Source organism: Rhynchophorus ferrugineus, unplaced genomic scaffold (genome assembly GCF_030347505.1).
Source record: "Rhynchophorus ferrugineus isolate W39M unplaced genomic scaffold, kcgeb_rfMv2 rfM3, whole genome shotgun sequence".
NCBI classification, from domain to species: domain Eukaryota; kingdom Metazoa; phylum Arthropoda; class Insecta; order Coleoptera; family Curculionidae; genus Rhynchophorus; species Rhynchophorus ferrugineus.
Genome location: NW_027472582.1, coordinates 5,005,429 through 5,026,115, shown reverse-complemented (window position 1 = coordinate 5,026,115; position 20,687 = coordinate 5,005,429). Strand labels below are relative to the sequence as shown.

Below are 20,687 nucleotides of genomic sequence, written 5' to 3'. Positions count from 1 at the left end.
TCATTAATTATATCTATCCTGTTATTATTTAGAAAAATCTTTTTCGGGTCAGTTCATTGCAATCTCCACCTAAAAATTCGATTTCACCACAGACGTCTGAGGAATTCATTCACCATTCGTTCGGTAGGCACGTCCAAACCATTATAGCATACGTGTTTGAATGTAGAAAGCTTACTGCATCAAGCTTACAAAAGTTCAGATTGTAACAGTGTTCATATCTCGAATCCATATAGAAGGATTGGCAAGGAGACGAATTTTACTTTTGATTATAATATTTCCTCACTTCCATACGCGATTTTAGAGAAGAAAAAACAGTTTGACTACTTCAGCAGTAAATGTCACTTTCTCCTCCAATATATTTGATCCCACGTAGTATATCCAGTTACTACACCTATTCGAACTTTGGCTTTGCAATGCGAACTTTATGAAGAATTTAAGTTTATCATAGTTTAAAACAACAACAAAAATTCGCGAACATATTGAACAAACCCAGTGGTTTTACCGACGGCATATCGATATCATTAATTATATCTATCCTGTTATTATTTAGAAAAATCGTATACTATCTGTAATTTATTGAACGTAAATTTAATTTAATCTAAGAAGGAATGTGTTAATAAGGTACACTATCGAGTTGTTCAAAACATTCGTTAAATAAGCTAAGTATTCGTTCATATGCATTGTAGTATCACTAATAAATCTCCTCTCTTTCTGTAAACTAATATAGCTAGTTAATTACATCAATTGTATCAGTAATTTAGTGTTAGTAATTTATTTTATTAACGATAAATATTTTATAGAAATTGAGGACAATTTTTTCCTGATACCCAACGGTCGTTTCGGCTGCACGAAGTGCAACAGTTCCTACATGAAGCTCACGAACCTGAGATGACATCTGAAGTACAAGTGTGGCGTACCACCAAGGTTTAAATGTTCGGTGTTTTACAGGAAATTCTTCATAAACTCAGAAAACAAAGCCGGTCGGGGAAGCATTGAAAACTTGGATTGGACAAATTATCGGACCCGCCATATTCTCCAGACTTTGCCATGTCCGACTATCAACGTTTTGCATCAGTGGGACATGCGTTTGCAGAGCAGTACTCAATTTCGCGCGTCAATTTCGAGTAATCTTCGTAAAGTTGGAAAATTGCTCGATATATGGTTTTTCTCAAGGTACAAACAGTTTTGTGATGTGATATGGCATCCATAAATTGCATGAAAGATGTATGGAATCAAATGGCTAATACTTCCAATAAGTGCAATTTGAAATATTCTTGAAAATTAAGTAGCTTTTCCCAAAAGGAAATGAAATTCCGGTACACCTGGTATACTAAACATTTTTAATTTAGAAGCTGACACCTCATTATATTATACTTATGAACGACATAATTAAATAAAATAATACCTAAGACGTTATAAGAGCACGGCATTTCATTTAATCCGTTACCATAAGAGACAATAGAGACGAAATTCGGCGAGGGCCAGGCCACGGTTTCGCCTCCTGCAATATTTATCGCGAGATCTTAATGAACAACTATTAAGACGTTAAGGACAAGAAAGGTGTTATTTAATATTCGAGCCAGAATTTCCATTATTAAGTCGAAATTAGGGCGGGCTGGCGAACAGTCGAATTACAGTCACATCCAGATTTATTTGTCCCGCAACAACTCGCTATAAATCAGGGCTCGTAATGTTTCACCTGGAAATTCTCATTAAATAAATTAGGACATTATATTTATAAAGTTTAATTACAAATAAAACGGCAACAATTTACTTACTCTACTAACACTTCGCGCAATAAGTTGTGTGCCTAACTTACTAATCCGAACCTTCAAACGCAATATATTAAGGCTTGGACGAATGAAAATCCATATTAAATTGCTCTATAACTTATAATTTAGATGATGGATGCATCTTTATATGTGTACTGATTTCTTTTAAACACAGTTCGCATTGTCTAACATAAAAACTATAGGTTGCAGAGAAATTCTTATAAAGCTACGTGATTGAACGCTAAATTGCTTTGAAATGTATTATCTTAAATAACAGATCAATTGAAATTTCCCCGGCTTGACACATAGATGGCGCTACTAGAATTAAATCCATATATTTTTTAGTTAGCCCTAACCCTCAAAAGATACGTGTGTAAATTTGACACCTGTCAGGTCATTTGTTTGTGAATTATAGCATTTTGAGTGAAGCAACTTTTGTAATTGTGAAATAAATGGATAAAAAGGAATTTCGCGTCTTTATAAAATATTGCTTTTAGAAGGGAAGGAATACAGTTGAAGCAAAAACTTAGCTTCGTGCCGAATTTCCGGACTCTGCCACAAGTTTAGACGTGGTGAAATGAGCACCGAAGACGGCGAACGCAGTGGATGCCAAAAAAAATTGCTACAGACGAAACCATTTAAAAAATCAGCAAAATAATTTTGAATGACCGTAAATTGAAATTGAATAAAATAGCGACACTCTAAAGATACTAACTGAACGTGTACATCAAGTCATTCACGAATATTTGGGTACGAGAAAGCTCTGTCCAAAGTGGGTGCCGCGCGAGCTTACTTTTAACCAAAAAACAACGACGGATTGATGATTCGGAGCAGTGTTTGAAGATGATCAAGCGTAATAAACTCGAGTTTTTGCGTCGATATGTGACAATGAATGATACATGGCTCCCTCATTTCACTTCGAAGTCTAATCGACATGACTTTGTTTGATGCTCCTTCTTTTTCAAGGTAGTCAATGAAAATTATTCCATGCACATCCCAAAATGCACATGCCATAATCTTGCCAGACGACCCTTGCGTTTTCCCACGCTTTGGAGCGGTTTCATCGTGTGCAGCCCACTCGGATGAGTGTCGATTGGACTTCGAAGTGAAATGATGGAGCCATGTTTCATCCATTGTTACATATCGATTCAAAATCTCGGGTTTATTACGCTCGATCATCTTCAAATAATGCTCCGAATCATCAACTTGTCGTTGTTTTGGTCCCACTTTACACAGAGCTTTCTCATACCCAAATATTCATGAATGATATGATGTACACGTTCAGTTGATATCTTTAGAGTGTCTGCTATTTCATTCAATTTCAATTTACGATCATCCAAAATCATTTTGTGGATATTTTTAATGTTTTCGTCGGTAACAACCTCTTCACCGCGTCTAAACTTAGCATAACAATCCTTGATGGTTGATTTTCCTGGGGCAGCATCCGGGAACTTGGCATCAAGTCAAGTGTTTGCTTCAACTGTATTTTTTCCGTTCAAAAAGCAATCTTTTATCATCACGCGAAATTTCTTTTTATCCATTTTTTTCACAATAACAAAAGATGCTTCACTCAAAATGCTATAATTCACAAACTAATGATCCGACAGCTGTCAAATCATCAATCATCTTTAGAGGGTTAGGGCTAACTAAAAAACGTATGGATTTAATACTAATAAGCCATCTATGTGTCAGGTCGGATTGTTTTCAGTTAACCTGTTAATTAGGTACAGGTTGTATATATTATGATTTCGCCACGTAATTCAGCTAAATGTCTGTATAGATTCAGTTCTCCAATTTAACTTATAAAGAGTTTTTGGTTGGTTAAATCCAAAGCCGTGCATACTTGTGTTATTTAAGTTAGCAGTGCAACTTTAGACAAAAATTTGAAATCTGATATGCAAACAATAACAAATAATCAGCAAACGTGTTATTGTTGATTATTACTTTTTATGTTTAAGCGAAGTATAAATGTTTAGAATTTTCGAGCTATTAAATTTCTGTTTTCCAATTTAACTTCAGGTACAATTTAAACCCACGCAGAGAATACTGCAAATCCTGTTATAGCTTTGTCGTTTAAGCTCTCCCGCCTGTTTGTCTAGTAAACAAAATTCAGATTAAGACAAAAGTTTACTGCCACAGTTGTAAATACATTTGATTTTTCGCTTTTACGACATTCACCTTTATAGGTTGCAACGTCATTCCTGGAACAGGGTTTCCTTTTATGGCCCGTTTTATCCATACTAGACTATTATTAATCCGTTCTGGTCGTGGCAGAATGGATATCTGGAAACATAACCTCGAGAAATGTAGTTGATTTAATTCTGATTAGTATCTAATAAAAGTTAGATATAAACATGCGATGGTAACGTGATTAGTTCTCGATCTGACAATGAAAGAATAAGAATTTCCAAGAAAAAAATGATTTTATTCTTCTACGTAATCTCTCTGGACTTCAGTAGGCTAGGTCTATCTCTCTCCAAAGCCAGCATTCCTTCCAGTCTGGCGTAAGAATGCTGAAAATATCGATATATGAATTCGATATTTTTCGATATTTTTTCAAAATAAATTCTCAATTATAAAAAAACTTCGGCTGTTATAAAACAACTTTTAATTATTTTAATTGACTTTAAAAAAATGGTACTTAATATTTAAGGTTTATTAAAAATATCACTACTTTTTAAAATATTTAAAGAATATCGATATCTTTTGAACCGATATATCAATATTTTTATGTTTTCTTAAAAATATCGATATTTTTTTCTCCGATATATCTATATATGAACTGCATCTTCAATTTTCAATTTTCAATTAAATTTTGGGGACAGATGAATGCTTAAGTGTGGTAAGTGACGAGTAATATTTAGTCCCGCAGTTTCTCATCAAAAACGCACGCTTATATACAGGGATATTGTCCTGGTGGAAGACTTTTTTTTTCTTCAAAGTAGGCCTTTAGGTTGTAATGATATTCGCCAGTAATTTTTCGTCCTTGTCAAAGAAATTAATTAACATGATCCCTTTCGAAACTAAAACCCAAATAGTACCAGATATCACACCGAGTTTTTGCCGGTTGTAGTCGTAGTAATTTATATTATGTGATTTGTATGTAACAAATTCCCAAATTTTGGAGATTTGAGTCAAGTTGCAATAATCTAAGGTCGAAAATCCAGTATGCTAGGTTCCGAAATTGTTAGATGTACGAAGAAAATGTATCTATTGTAGAGGAAATTAATGCACCACTAAGTGTATGCCATTAAATAACATGGATCACATCTGTGGCTAAAAGATGGAAATGTTATTCTGCACCATAATAATCTACCAACTTCAATATCTCAACCACATCCGGGTACTTCAAGACTAATAGCCAGGTTAAGAGTTCTCTAATTAATCTAAGCAACTGTTATATAATCTAGTCTAAGTCTTACAATCTATGGTTTTGCTATCATTAAGCGATAATAAACCACCAAGAGAGCCAAAAAAGTTCGAAAATATAAATTGCATAACTTAATGGACGAAAACCCAGCTTAAACTCTAAAAGAACCTTTTCACAGTTTAAGAGTTGATGAATTTATTGTTGAGTTGATGACGTCAATTGAACAAAGTGACGACGTATAAGTGTAAAAACCACCATACCGTATGACCGCGCTCGGCCATACATTTGTTCAAAGTACATTTTGTTCCATCTTTCAGAAAATGTATGTCAGAATTCCATCTCGAGAGAACGATGTATCTTTTGAGGCTATACACGAATAAACCCATTTGTTGGTATCTACATAAGAAGTTAAGAGATGCTCTGACAGGCCACGACTCATATATCGGAACAAGTACTAATCAGAAGGAGCTAGGTCTGGAGCATATGTCGGATGATATACCTCTTCCTATTTTAATGATTCCAAGTATAATTTCACCGGTTTTGGAACATGAAGTAGAGTGTTATGTTGGAGAATAACTTTGTTGTACCTTTGCTTGCATTTCGGTCTTTTTCGCATAATACATCGAAATGGTTACTTGAATTAGTTCTAGCCATCCTTCATATATCCTATATTTCTTACGTATTACACAAATAATCATCAGTAACATTGAAATTCTCGTACATATATTTGTTTTCGTCCGGTGTAATTTGTTTTTAGTTTTAAAATCCCCACTTTTAGAACCTCGAAACCACTGGTCACATGCTGAATTGCTGTGCTGCTGATTTGCTGAATAATGAATTTATCATTGGCAAATGACAAGACTCAAACATTTGTTACAGTGTAGACATAACAGAAGATTTCCTTCCTATATCTCACTATATGCTAACTAATATTTTCCGGTATAAAATGAAAAAACGCCCGTCCAATATTTCAGATGCCGCCTTTTTATATTTTACTGCCTCATTACCGATAGAGCGGAAAAAACATTTCATAAAAGCTTTCTTCCGGACGGAATTATTGTTGCTCAAGGAAGATAAATCGATTTTGTATGTAGAACGTGCCTTATTCATTATGGCTTATCTAAAATTTTAATATGGAAGACAATATTTCGTCACTAATGGAAATTTTATCCAATTTTTACTCGAAGTACTCGGAAATTAATATCGTTCGGGTGATTGATGGGCCCGCCATCTTATAAACAAATAACTTAAATAGATTTATTTCTCGTATAACACTAACTCACCGTGCAAGAAATGTGTGAATTAATTTTGAAGGATTTACGATAGATAGTACCGCTTACATAGTCTATTGAAAACAGCAGTGATCCCACGTAATATGAATTGATGACGCAATGTTGCCGCATCAACTGTGATTTTTAGCACATTCCTTCATAATATAACTTAATTTAATCACTGCATTCTCCTTAATTCATTATCCATATCTGCAAGACATTTAGTATTATTTTTCTCCTCATACAATAATACACATGCACATAAAGCTTTCACGCTTCATAATACAATTTCCTACAGTTAAAGCATATTAATTATTCACTGATCTTTAGTTGGTTCCTCAGAATCGCTACTCAAGTGAATAACTAAGCTGTTTATTTTCAATCTGTCAAAAGTTTGCTCACGAATCCGCCATTTGTCAATTTCTTCTTCAGTGTGTCTGATCGAGCTTAACTAAACCGAAGGTATTATTGTCGACAAGGCTTCTTTTTATAAATGCGTGTCCTTCTCGACCTGAATGTATATTGTAATAATTGTTTGCAATACCCCATATCCATTCATTTGGATTGGACGCTCAGTAATCTGATCTACCATGTATCTTTTCCGGGGATTATTTCTAAAAAAGTAAATTACATAAAATGAAATTAAGTATTTCATTTATAATTGCCAAGTAACAATTTAAAATAGTTCATTCTTCAATAGGGTTTGTTCTAAGCTTATTTTATGTACTTTTAGCCATTCCTTAATTGCAGCCTTTTTTGCTGCACTTGTTGGGATCATCTTCACGAGTATACTATGATGTGATAACAGATTGTTCTTCCAAGTTCTTTAATAGCTGATTTTGAGACCACTGCATAAGTAAGTTATGGTTTATTTCCCCTTGGTATTCACCCATAGACTTGAAGAAAAACACTAATACTATACCAGGCATAAATCCATTCCTGTTTCCAGCATGAAGAACTATATATCTGCAATGAATTAATAATAAATGTTATGACTACCAAACCTAGTTGATAATTATTCCAACGTTTACCTTTTTCCATCAACTATTGTTGTCTCTACACTATATTTATTATCATCTTGCCATGAATGACCCAATGAATCATTCATTAAAATCTACATCTCATCTAAATATACAAATTAATATAACAATTCTTCCGTGACTTCCTTATAATTTTTATGACTTCGTTTAAGTAAAAATTGTATTCTTTTAAAAGCAATGTCTGGAAATTCCATTGACCCCTACGTGAGTTATCTTTACACCACTTAAATCCTATATTACCCAACAGTGTATGAAGGGATGTTCTACGTGCCTCAAATAGCTACATATCTTTCAGCTTTTAATGGATCCAGACTTACAATTTTCTCTGAAATAATTGTGTAAAATTATGTTTCGATTGAAAAATCTACTTATTGCTTTTATACATTTCGTATATTTGATCTCTGATACGGCTAACATTAAGCTGATCTTGATTCGTCACCCGTTTCGCATAAAGACGGTTTCTTTTTGTTGAATTTAAGGTTATTTTGCATTCTTTTTCTTGAGATATTTTAGATATCGTACCCAAACTAATATTCAGTGTAGCTGCAAGACGCTGAAAATATTTTAAACAAAAACCTCAGCAATTAACATTTAACAATAAAATGTTTACTTCTGTAACACATTGTACTGGCAAGAGGGGGGCTCCATTATCTCATTCCTGTTCGAAATAACTGTTTACAGACGCCATCAATTTTTGACGCTGACTGTGTAACGGTTTCGACATTTTAGTCCGAAGTAATCATAAGCGGCAATATGATAATTATTAAGATAAAGCGTTAAAACAATATTCTTGCCGTATATATTGGTATATATTTTTATAACCAGTAGTTTTAATATTATGAAGAATTTTTCAGACGAACGACTTTTGCAGGCTCATTCGGTTACATGTTCGTTCTATCTCTTTTGAACTAGAATAAAAGGACAAGGAGAACATTATCTGACTGTAAGACGAATATACTACTTGCAGGCACATATTGATGACGTGAATTCACTACTTTTATGCATTGAATCAATAGTTTAAATAATGGTGGTTTGTAGTTATTTCATTAATGAACTTTATAAGAACCTTTGTTTAAATAAAGCATTAATTTTCTGTTAAAAAATATCGCGGACTTCAACGACTTAATATATAGCTCACGGAATATACACTAAAAGTATATCTACACGGAAACTGTTAATGCACAAAGGGTAAATAGCTTAGGAAAGATAAGTCTTACGTAATAGATATTAATGGATTTTTTTATGCCTCTAACTTTTCGAGAGATATAAATTTATCTCGTGCACGTTCAAGATAGCTGGCGCACTAATGAACACTGGGAGTAAAGTATGAATCGCTAATATCACGAAAAGTAAATTTAAAGTTATTTTGAACTTTAATGCAGTCCGCCGGTGAAACTTGGATTCAATTTTCTTCGGCTCACACTTTAATTTACTGGATGCTAGATAACTCAAAAGCGTGTCGCACTATTTCTATTGCTTTTGTTCTAACCCGGGACTGTATCGATATTTGTTCATCTATAATAGTTACAAATTAAATATAGCTCGACAGCTGAAATGTAGTTTTAATAGTTTTTGTTTCTTTTTCATAAATTTTTCGTTATAGTTTCATATTACATATTATTCAATAAATTTTAAGTTTTTAAGAAGGTTTTGCATATTTATAAAATTGTAAGTAAAGTACGTCATACTGGTAAATGTCACTATTACATACAATGTCCGAATTATTTAAAAAACTTCTATAGAAGAGGATAAACCGGATCATTGAGGAAAAGCGTCTTTTTTGGGACCAACAATTTGCCTTCAGGAAACAACATTCCATGATTGATCATCAGGCTCGAAACTCAAATTCTGTGAACCTGAATATCACCGATATAATGAAAGAATGCCTAAAAAGAAATGAAATTTGTTCTGCAATATTTTTAGATGCTGCTCAAGCTATCGACTCAAGCTTGTCCACTGTTCAAATTTTTCAGAGTCATATATAACTGGCCGATACCTTAGATTCAAGCAAGAAGATGCATATTCTAACTTGAAAAAAAACACCAAACGTGCCACTGGGAAGCTTTATCTGCTGATACACAGGCGCCTTGAAACAACTGAATATGTTGTTGCCACATTTGCAGACGACAATGTAATCCTAGAAATTGGAGATAACAGCACTGAATCAACCGAAAATGTACAAAGATCTGCTGTGGAAAAACAATGATGGCCAAGAAAATGGGATATTAAAATGAATCTAAATAAATCAATGCTTATTTATTTCATCTACAAAAAGAATCAATCACAAGCCAATATATATAAACCAACAACTAGTTTCTTATATAAATACAGCTAAATATCTTGGTATGACTCTTGACTCAGGTGGTATGACCCTGAAAGCCATATGATAAGAAAAAATTGTGAATAATTCAAGCCATAAAATTATGTTTATTGACTATATATTCAACCTTGTCAGTATATAATAAGTCTTGAAACCAGTATGGATTTATGATGTTCAAGTCTGGAGGAGTACTACCCAAGCAATACAAATATTATACATAGATTTCAAAACAAGGTATTGCAAGGGTTAATGCTCCATTGTACATTCTTAACCATAATGTGCATAAGGACTTGAATGTAGAAACTCTAAATAACATTATGAAGGTCTATGCCCAAAGAGGCCTAGATAATGATAGCTTAATCAGAAGATTAAAGAGAGTATTTGATCTAGTTCAATGAAATTATTAGTAAAACTGCAAATTAAAACAGTTTGGCAGAAATGTTAAACTGAAAGTGTCTATTGTAGAATAAAGTTTATCACAAATACCATATTAGTGTTCATTATTTAATAATAAATAATTAAAAATGTCATTAATATTTATAATAGCTATTGGTATCTCACTATTTAGTGTAATCAATATATTGACTGAAATTTTGAGTTTCAGAAAACTTTTATGCCCCAGAATTCTAACAAAACACACTGAATTTTACTTTAAAAAAAATTAACGGATTTTGTACCATTCTTCGACAATATCGATGATAACTGCAGTTATTTTGAATTGAAAAATGAAGCCAACGAATAATGTGATCCAAATTCATGTTTCTAAACTTGCCAAGAAGGTATTATTGTCCGTTCTTGAAGAAAAAGTAATTTTCTTCGTTGACTCCCTTCAAGCTTCTATAATTACAAAGTCAGATTATTTGTGTGAAATTTCAACTAGCACTATGTGGATCTTTGTAAAAATAGTTGTTCAGTCATAACGCACACTCTCGCACAAACACAATCCTGCATCGATCTAAAGTAAGAATCATTTGTCAGATTTAGGTCACAGATTTGAATTGAAAGTCCCAGAATCAGATTTGTCTGATTTCTGCTTATATTATAGTCTGGTAAAATACATTATTATATCCTGATTAACATGTCACTTCAAATGCTACTACTTCTAAAGCGGTCCATAGAAGCTCATTATTATTTTGCAATGTGGGTTGCAATATATTTTGACGGTGGCCCCTAGATGGTCAATATTATTGTACAATATTTTGGTTTGTGCAAAAAATTGTACTATGTGAATGATCCAAAAGGTTGGATATTTTGTACCACATGAACTGAAAGTAAGAGATACCGAAATGAATTTGATCATGTATAAAATGCTGCTTTATCAGAAAATCAAGGTTTTCCATCATATTATCATATTAGTAATGAAAAGTGCCTAGTGAAAACTATCATGGGGACCACTTGGTCATGTATCAAAATCCACGCGACGGCCGAATATATAACTCTATGCTAATGCTCTGTACTTAGTGGCATTAGCTTGGTGTGGTATACTATGATCTGCTAAAACCTAATGAAACTATGAATGCAGATCGCTATCAACTAAAATTGATGCATTTAAACCCAGAACCACGTGACAAACGCCCGGAAAACGAGCAAAAACAGAACAATGTTATTCTTAAGCAGGACATAATTTGACCTTTGTTACAAAACCGGTGCAAATATACTTGAAAACATTAAAACGGGAAGCGCTATCCCACCAGGGGAATTCACCAAGCCCTGCACCTTCTGATAATTAACTTATTACGATATATGAGTCATATACATGGTTTTCGCGAGATAAAATCCGTCAATTACCTCAAAATTGGGAAAGTTTCTTGGTCTAAAGTTACGTTATTATTTCACCTCGATCTCGTTCCACGTTGCTTTGAAACAAAATACCCAATTTTATTGTTATTAATGATTCAGCGATTGGGCGCCGTTTTCCCGGACGGATGTTTGCAGCGGAAATTTCAATTGCTGTCAAAATATCTTCCGCGTCATATTAAAATTTCAGATAAAGAATAATTAATAAAACATGGCCCGCGTACAAAGTCAATTTATCACCGGCGAATAATAATTCCGTAAAAGAAAAACAACTTCGATATGTATATCTATATATACCTACACTTTATTATCGAATTTTCCGCTTTGGCAGTATATTTTTTGTCGATAAGGTACACAGAAGAAGCGGGAAAGCACGGCATAATTATGCCGAAATGTTCAATTTGCTCTGACGAGAACCCCTGTCAATTAATTAAGATTGTGTTTATGCTTCTTGTCGATGGAAAATATCGAGGCCAGAATGATTTAACAAGGTCGTTGTTATTGTTGGTAACACTTTTTGTACGAGAGTGTTTGGAGTACAATTGTGAATTATATTACGGCGATAATTACAAAAAAAAATATGAACAAATGTAGGCTTGATGGAGCAGTGGTTAGGGCGATAGAATAGTTCTCCTGGACTGTAGTGATAGTCGCGTGTTCGAATTCTGCTAGGGTATGGATGTACTTTATGTTTCTAACTGTAATTGTAAATGCCTTTATAGATAGCGGTGGAAAATCTGACTGAAAGGAAAATGATCCCAGTCACGCCAGTAACCAGGCTGGGTAAGACCGGATGTTTTCTTGGATGATCTCTAAGTTGACCACTTGTCAGTCGGTATTTCTGGAGGGAAAATTGCCGTCCTTCAAAATTAATTGTCATATGAACATCGTTATTTCTTTCAATTTGGCGTCAAAACTTTATAATTCTTGAAATTTTGTTAACCTATAATTATTTCAACGGAAATAACAGCAAAAAATACTTAAAAATATCAAAAAATCGCAAATTTTTGCAGTTACTTAGAACTCTAAGAATATGTCTATTTTGGTGTAAGGAAAGGAAAATCCATATTAAACTGATTTAGATCTTATAGTTTTTATGATATAGGACAAAAACAGAAATCAACCAATTTTTCTGAAAATACACTTTTTGTGTTATACTGTTTGTGTTTTGTGTCGGTAAAAATTAAAGATTACACAAAATTTATGATATCATCGTCCGATTAATCTGAAATAATGTAAGTGCCAATTTTTTAAATTCTCAAACAAAGTTAAAATTCTCAAATCATATGTATTCTGATATGGATGAAACAAAAACATATGTTAAGTTGCTTTTGAACTTATAGTTTCTAAGATATGAGACCTATTTTTTGAAAATACACTTCAATGTATAACTTAAAAACCAAAGACTATACAAAATGTATTACATCACCATTCGATTCACCGTAAAACTCTGCATATTTTCTTTAATTTTTATTAGCCTGAGATTATTTTTATGTGCATGATGTCAAAAAATCTTGAAAGTGGCAAAAAAGCGCAAATTTTCACCATTATGTGTATGGAAAAGTACCAATTGCATGTGTTTTGAGTCAAAATATATGAAAATCTACGTCAAATAGCTACGAAGAAAGCTTTTTTTTTCATCGTATAACTTTAAAACTAACGGTTATATTAAATATATTTAACACAGAATTATTTTCAATCTTTGCAGTTTCCATTAATTTTATATTATTTTAGCGTTTTAAATGATATGCTGCTTGAAGCTTGAATGGGGAGATTTCCTGAATCCAGCTTGCCCACCAAATTTAGCTCCTTCTAATTGTCACTTGTTGAGGTTGACCTCGTATGGCTTTGATGTCACGCGGTTTTGAAATGATTAAAAAATAACAAAGCGCAAAGAAATCAATGTTCTGAAGTTATGAAAAAGATAGGAAATGGTTTTAATTAATAAATATTGAACTAGATGTTCTCAAATGTCTATTTAAACTTTCAGAAACACCTAACAATTAATATACGAACTAATACATAATTTCTGTTGCATTCAAGTAAAACCAATCAACACAAACGATATTGGATCGTAATTTAACACAATCCAAGATTTCCTGCTAAGTGTATTCAAATATTCCCGTTCTTTTCCTGTTTTAACAATGCCCGACTTCGAAAAACAAAACACCAACAACATTATCGGACGCCCCGAAAGTTTTTTTCGGTAGAGCTTTTAGCGCCCCACAGAAGTTTTTCCTGCTAATTACGAACTTTACAGGCGGGACATGCATCTCGGAAGTTCGTCGTCTTTTCCGCAGTTATTCACCACTTTAGCCGGCCCTCTTCCATTGTACGATTCAAATTCCGCAACTCCCGATAATATTCAGCTGCGTTTGAAAAATGGAGAAACTTAATTAAATTTTTTGTTTTGTTTCTCGGTCTCGCGCAGGACACTTTTTATAGCGAAATTATATTTAACATCTGGTTATATATTTCGTACGCCCTCTATTGTATCGCGCCCGCTTTATTTATCTTCGCGGAATTCGCGCGAAGCCGCACAGAAATAGTCTTCTTTATTGTGCCGAGGGGATTTCGCCGCTTTTTACTTATTTTCTTTTCCTTAGCCAGAAGAAAGAAAATATTTTTTATGGGGACAACATTGTGAAACAAATAAACCATTCAGACAAAGTAGTTTAAAAAACTGCAGGAAAATAACGTTAATATTACCGATAGAGTAGGTTCGATTATTTCTCCAGGTTTCTTGAAATCATCATAATGAAGTATTAGCATTTGTTTACTACTAATCAAAGGATTCGCAATTGTAAACTTAAAACAATATGTGTTCTTATCCATCTTCTATATATTAGTCAGCTTAATGAAAATTTTGCCTCCATTTATATCTTCTTCTCTGTGTCTGACGAAGTTTTCGAAGTCCAAAACGAAGCTATTGTTGTAGACAATGCTTATTTCTACAGTGTATATTTTCAGGCTTGTTTATAAAGAAAAGTAAGTTACATAAAACACAAATATTTAATATATATTTACCTAGCGAAGAATGACTATGTCAGCTCTCCTCCGTCTGTCTCCTCCATGAACAAAAATATATTTGCAATGAATGGCTGTGAATGAGTGGTACAATGTTCCGTTTTGAGATATCCATAACTCGTCCAGATATATGAATTTAATTAATAAATATTGCTTAATTTTAATTTATGCTTTTAAAAATTGTATTTTTTAAAAGAAGTATCTTAAAGTTGCATAAAAACTCTTCGTGGGTTGTCTTTACACCATTTAAATGCTATGTTCAGTCCTAACAGTGCTTGAAAGAATAACTACTGCAAAAACATTTCCAATAAAATTGTAACAACTTAATACTTAATAGTATCAATTACTTACCTCTCTAACGAATTTTACTGTCAAGATTCCCGATCCTCTCCGAAGGACTATTTAATGACTTTGCTATTTTCAATCAGACCAATCAAAAGTATTATACAACAGTTAGAGTTTTATCAAAACAAACACCAAAGTAACGCTTGCTTGTTTATAATAATTTTGTAAACATATGACGTGTCGTGTCGAGCAGTACTAGCACAAATAAAATTCTATAGATTGATACTGCTACATATTCCGACGCGTCAGAAACTATTCTGTCTCTTTTTAAGTAGAGTAATACTAATGCTAATTAGTAAGGTGATTCGCTGAAGATTTAAAATGAACTTTACGCTTAGAATCTGAATTTGCTAAGGCATTCTACTTTATCTATGACATACGTCGGTTGTTTTGCTGGAATGACTATCGAACTTAAAAGCATTAGTTTGAGAATACGAAATAATCATCACCTTTTGGATAATCTCAGATAACACGAGGTGTGTATAGCACACAAAAAAATTAGAATGCAGTATCCAGGCGTAAAATATATAGCACGTTCAATAAAACAGTCAACTCACGTTATCTCAATTGATGACGTTAAAACGCAATGTTGCTAGAGTTTTAGTTAATTTTGGTTTTACCATAAAATTAAATTTCAATCTAAATAAAGAAATTCAACAAAAATATTCTCATCAAATATACTTCAAATTTAATATTATAGTATCTAATGCAGATGTGATGAAAGAACTTAAAACTGCTATTAATTATTAAGTTATAACAGTTTGTATGTTAAGGTTCTATTTTGTTATATTTTCTTTAAACCGTTCTCCATACCTCCTACCTTTTTCTATCAACTTTTGTTGACCATTTTATTTCTGAAATATCCATCTAATCTAATCTAAATACACAAAATGAAATAATCAGTCCTCTTTGAATGTATTATATGCTTTTAAATATACTGAAATACACTTAAGTGTACTGAACCGCATATCTCTAAGCTTTTCTATGTATACTTTTCCGACTAACAGTTTCCTCTGAAGTAATTGTATTAAATGATGTTTATATTGAATAAAACTATTCACATTTCATATATTTGATTTCTGATAGACCTAAAATCAAGCTTATCTTGATTCATCACTCGGTTCGTATAACGACTGTTTCTTTTCAGTAAATAGAAGATTATATTTTTCATTTTTTGGTGACCGGGTCAATGTTAAATTTCAATGTAGCTACAACACGCTAATAATATTTTAAATATAAACCGCAGCCACGTAACTAATTTTACTGGCAAGAGAAGACCTCCATTATCTCGTTTCTGTTCGAAGCAACTGATTAGAGATAGAAGCGGTTCAATAATAAGAAGCTATTTGAAATTTATCAACACAAGCAAAGCATTAAAACAATTTTTGTCGGTTTATATCATTTCATCACTATTGTTTTAACTAATTTTGCATACATTTGACAACTTTGCATGCTCGAACATATCAAATAGCATTCTGTTTCTTTTTAACTAGAATAATATGGGAAGGAAAATATTGTTTATATCAAATATCAATCAATATATCAAATAAATTGATAACATAAATTCACTGTTATTTTGAATAGACTCTATGAACATAATTAAAACTTAAAACTATTTCTTATTCTTCATGAAAGGAGAGTTAAACTCATAGATCAAAAAGTAATGTAATATCCCATTCAAATTCAAAGAAACTTTTGTGCGTTGATCCTACAACACCTGACCAGACCGGATCGGTGATTTATCGGCAAAAACTGGATTTATAATAAATGGCATTGAGTCGTTCGGATCGGTAACGGTCTCCTTTTTCGAGCCGGTATCGAAAGTTCCGAACTAAACCGACGGGAGACCAATTAAAAAGGCATTTCCCGAGACCTCGACGGAATAATCCAATTACAATTAGCCTCGGTCCGTAATCAGAACGCCGATGGCGTCCCCGTCGTGATTTAGAGCGACGCGCACCGACGCCTAACGACGCCTCATCGACGACCGTGTTCCGGCCGAAAGTTGGGCCGCCGCCGCTGCTGCTCTACGTCCGATAACGGCACCGATTGAACGGGGGTGACGAGATGGAGAAGTTGGGCTAAGATGCGAGCCTTGTAGCGCATTGATAATGACCCCGAAAGTTCGTGGAGTCAGGGACGTGTAGCGTGTATTATGTGCATGTATACTAATTCGCTAATTAGTTAAGGAGCTCTTGGTTTGGAAACAAGTTTGTTGCTAAGATTCAAGAATATATTATAAATTAATTTTGAACGATGTTCTTTTATAATTTGGACCTTTATTGTTAAAAATAAGTACCATATATTTTATTCGAAGGGTTGTCCATCGTTAGCCGCTATTTTTCACCCATCTTTCAGATAAATTACGGATTACACGAAACATCATGTCTCCAAATCCTGGTCTTCAATTGCCTGTCGAAATTATCACATTTTAAAAACATCAAAACCCGTCAAACAATTAAAACATCTTTGATTATATATGAAGTAAATTTCTTTGATTATATATGAAGTAAAATAATTATTCTCCATCACTACATATCAAGTTGAGGGAGGAACTGATTCGTCAAGGCGTTACACAAGGAAGAAGAATGCTTTAAATACATTTGTAAAACTTTTCTGAGCAGCCGTCGAATTCAGATATTAATTAAATATACAGACTTCATAGAATTTAGGACTAAAGCTTGGAAAGGTTTTGTGTTGATAGCAGAAAACTCTCCAGGTATCTCTAAGACACTAAAAATTGTAAAGAAATTTTCTGGAAGGTTGGTAGGCTTCGAAAATTGAGAAGGGTATCACGGTAGATACCATTATGACAGGACGGTATATTAATGTTATTTTTTGAAAGGATATTTCTCCAAAAATATTGCAAAATATGACTTTTTTTTAAATTTAGGAATAGTATTCAATATAATTTTATATTTAGAAACATACTTGTATATAGCTTTCTTATACTGGCATTTTTTATTCAACGAATCACTGTCCTGAAAATTACTTGAACTATGGTCACTAAATTATTTGAAATAACTTTTACATGATGCGTAATTATTATTGGTTTGTTGTTGGTATTTCCTTAATTTATGTAGAACCTTTAAGATACTTTAACCAGTTAGAGTGCAATATATACAAGAAATATGTTTTAGAAGTAGAAATATTCATAAAAATAAAATTAGATTATTGAAACCCATAGTCTATCCAAAGTCATGTTGTATATACGTCATCTAAATTTGCGATGTCAAAACGTCGCAATGTTGCCGCATCAATCCTGCGTTTAGTTCAGTTGGGTTTTGATATAAAACAAAAATTTAATCTAAATAAAATAATTGAACAAAAATGTTATAAAATATAATTTATTTTAATTGTACAGTACATCTAAGAATTACGGTCAATTAATTCAGCCACAATAGTTTATAAGTTAGAGTTATAATCTCCAATCACTCTTGCTTTCGAGAATGTTGCATACGTCTGGCAACTGGACGATCCTATTATTATTTTTAAATAGAATAAAATGAGAAGTAAAATATTGTCTGACTCTGAAACAAATTTACAAGTTGCAGCAGGTAATGCATTAAACAACTTGATGACGTATGTACAAAAAAATTTAAATATACTATATATATATATATATATATATATATATATATATATATATATATATATATATATATAAAACCTACGCACACACATCCTAATACAACTAATCCCGAACCTATTCGTCTTTGTTCGGCACCCCAATCTGTCTGCAAATAAGCCACCGTTGTATTTCCAAGGGGTGCGGACTTTTCCCCTCGGAGTCGTCGACGGGGGGCGGGGGGAGGGGAGCGGGCGATAGGGTGTGTGCGAGCAACGATTTTGTTTACCTTTTCGACACCTTACTTACAACATAATTTGTCCGTTTACTGGATAAGGGTTCTGTTTTTCTTGCAGTGCCGTGGCTTTGGCTCTGATTTATGAGGACACGGTCCAGATTTAGAGCCACGAGAAGGACGGGAACCGCTCGACCACATCCGGACGTTCATGTGAATCGGAAGGTTGTTGCCGGATACCCATAGCGAAGGTAAGGTGTTGTTTATTATGTTGCGGAATTAAATCTTAATTTATTGAAGCGCTGAACACAAGTTTTTAAAGGCATACGATAAATAAGTTGGTAATATATATGGGGAGGTAGCACAACAAAAATGAAGCTTATAGTATTTTTATATAATGTGTGTTAAATAGTGGTATCAATAAATATTTTAACATAACATAACAATAATCCAACAAAACTTTCATTCATCTTTCATGCAATTTTAAGTAAAATTTTGTAACTCATAATTTTTCCAGGTATGATTCGCCGTTTCTATTTTAAAAAATACAATATTTATCAACTCCTACTCTTAAAATCAATTATTTTTAAGTTATACACTGTTACTTTTTGTATTATATTAACATTGTGAATATATTGTGTAAATTATACTGTGTTTATTATATTGTACAACTTTTTAAACTTTTAAATTTTATTACAAGAAATTTTACCTTTGGAGAAAGTTCAATTTTTTCAATAACAAAAAGGCCTAACCGATCAATGTAAAAAAGGCATTAATTAACATTATAATTATAATAACAAAAATAACTTTTGACAGATTAAAGAATTATTAAGTTGGCTTCGAATTTTTAGTTCCACTATCCACTATATTATTGAACAACCTGGTATTTAATAGATTATATTACTGACCGGATATCAGCTGAAAATTGGATAATTTCTTGTCGATAATCTTCGGTTCACGCACAGGGCCTCGACGATCTGCCAATTTCACCGCCCGAAATCTGACAGCGGCTCCGTGAATGCCCGGGGGCGTGCCAAAGGGTCGCCCGTTTGTCAGACAATGTGTTTGATCTATTCTAATTTATGGAAATCGGATGGCATTGTCTGGTCCGGTGAGACAAGCCGAGCTGTGATCTAAATTGAAAACAAATAAAATTTCCCCCAAAACTTATAAAATAGTTTGAAAACCTTCGATAGTTATGTCAAATTTGATTTATTGTTCTCTGTTTAAATTACTAATTAATAGGTATTATAGCATTTTAAAGATATATAATAAAACTGGTCTGCGAAAAGTACTGTCCCTGCTAATCTTATATATAATAATGTTATATTTCATATCCCTTATTTAGAAATATAACAAAGAAACGAATCTACCATACATATAGTCTGTTCAAAGTTATTTTGTACATACGTTATTTAAATTTGTGACATCAAAATGTCGAAATGTTGCTGCATCAATTCTGAGTTTTAGTTCAGTTTGTCTTTGACATACAACAAAATTCTAATCTAAGTAAAATAAATGAACAAAAACGTTATATAATATAATTTATTTTAGCATTATAGTACATCCAAAAACTACAGTTAATTATACAGCCACAATAGAGAAATAACCTCTTATTGCACTATTGCTTTCAAGAATTTTGCATACTTCTGACAACCGGACAACTTTGAGAGACTAATCTTTAATAAGAATAAAATGAGATGGAAAATATTGTCTAATTCGAAAACGAATTTACAAATTACCGCAGGCAATACATTAAACATCTTAATGACGTATGTACAAAAAACTCTGAATAGACTGTAGATTATATAATATAATGTTGTTGTTACATAATATTATTGCAACAGTAACGTATAGTGATAATACAAAAACGTTAAAGCGACAAGAACATTAAGGCATAAAATTTTCAGTAAATCATTTCTATAATATTATTTTAGTTAGA

At 32.8% G+C, this 20,687-nt stretch overlaps 1 long non-coding RNA gene across 1 annotated transcript in view; it reads left to right on the top strand.

Annotated features, from left to right (window-relative positions):
• The window catches only part of LOC143193761 (uncharacterized), a 539,327-nt gene extending 520,331 nt beyond the window's left edge, over nucleotides 1-18,996 (top strand). Inside the window, exon 3 of the long non-coding RNA XR_013005095.1 lies at nucleotides 18,867-18,996. This is a non-coding gene — a long non-coding RNA (uncharacterized LOC143193761). The remainder of the gene's footprint in view (nucleotides 1-18,866) is intronic.
• Nucleotides 18,997-20,687: the final 1,691 nt, after the last annotated feature.